General features: G+C 41.3%; 1 non-coding gene across 1 annotated transcript; it reads right to left on the bottom strand.

Annotated features, from left to right (window-relative positions):
* Positions 1-499: 499 nt before the first annotated feature.
* Positions 500-607, bottom strand: LOC130965038 (small nucleolar RNA R71). The gene has a single exon (XR_009081096.1). It is a non-coding gene; the product is annotated as a small nucleolar RNA R71 (small nucleolar RNA).
* Between the last annotated feature and the right edge of the window lie 403 nt (positions 608-1,010).

Here is a 1,010-nt window from a genome sequence, read left to right as displayed (position 1 = left end):
TGAACCTGAAAGGACCTTGAAGCGAAAGCTAAGAGAAGCTAAGGCACAATTCTCTGTAGAGGACCTAACAGAAATCTTCAAAGAAGAAGAACTCATGGCAGCCGAAAATAACAACAATTCAAACAATGCAAGGAAGGTGCTGGGTGACTTTACTGCACCTACTCCCAACTTCTATGGGAGAAGCATCTCTATCCCTGCCATTGGAGCAAACAACTTTGAGCTTAAGCCTCAATTAGTTTCTCTAATGCAACAGAATTGCAAGTTCCATGGACTTCCATTGGAAGATCCTCATCAGTTTTTGGCTGAGTTCTTGCAAATCTGTGACACTGTCAAGACTAATGGGGTTGACCCTGAGGTCTACAGACTTATGCTATTCCCTTTTGCTGTAAGAGACAGAGCTAGGACATGGTTGGATTCACAACCTAAAGAAAGCCTGGACTCATGGAAAAAGCTAGTCAATGCCTTCTTGGCAAAGTTCTTTCCACCTCAAAAATTGAGTAAGCTTAGAGTGGAAGTCCAAACCTTCAGACAGAAGGAAGGAGAATCCCTCTATGAAGCTTGGGAAAGATACAAACAATTAATCAGAAAGTGTCCTTCTGATATGCTTTCTGAATGGAGCATCATAGGTATTTTCTATGATGGTCTCTCTGAACTATCCAAGATGTCTTTGGATAGCTCTGCTGGAGGATCTCTTCATTTGAAGAAGACGCCTACAGAAGCTCAAGAGCTGATTGAAATGGTTGCAAATAACCAATTCATGTACACTTCTGAAAGGAATCCTGTGAACAATTGGACTAATCAGAAGAAAGGAGTTCTTGAGATTGATGCTCTGAATGCCATTTTGGCTCAGAACAAGATATTGACTTAACAAGTCAATTTGATCTCTCAAAGTCTGTCTGGAATGCAAAGTGCACCAAGCAGTACTAAGGATGCTTCATCTGAAAAAGAAGCTTATGATCCTGAGAACCCTTCAATGGAAGAGGTGAATTACCTAGGAGAACCCTATGGAA

The sequence above is a fragment of the Arachis stenosperma genome, chromosome 2, assembly GCF_014773155.1.
Source record: "Arachis stenosperma cultivar V10309 chromosome 2, arast.V10309.gnm1.PFL2, whole genome shotgun sequence".
NCBI lineage: Eukaryota > Viridiplantae > Streptophyta > Magnoliopsida > Fabales > Fabaceae > Arachis > Arachis stenosperma.
Note: the sequence above shows the minus strand (reverse complement) of the source record. Positions and strands in the feature narration are given on the sequence as shown.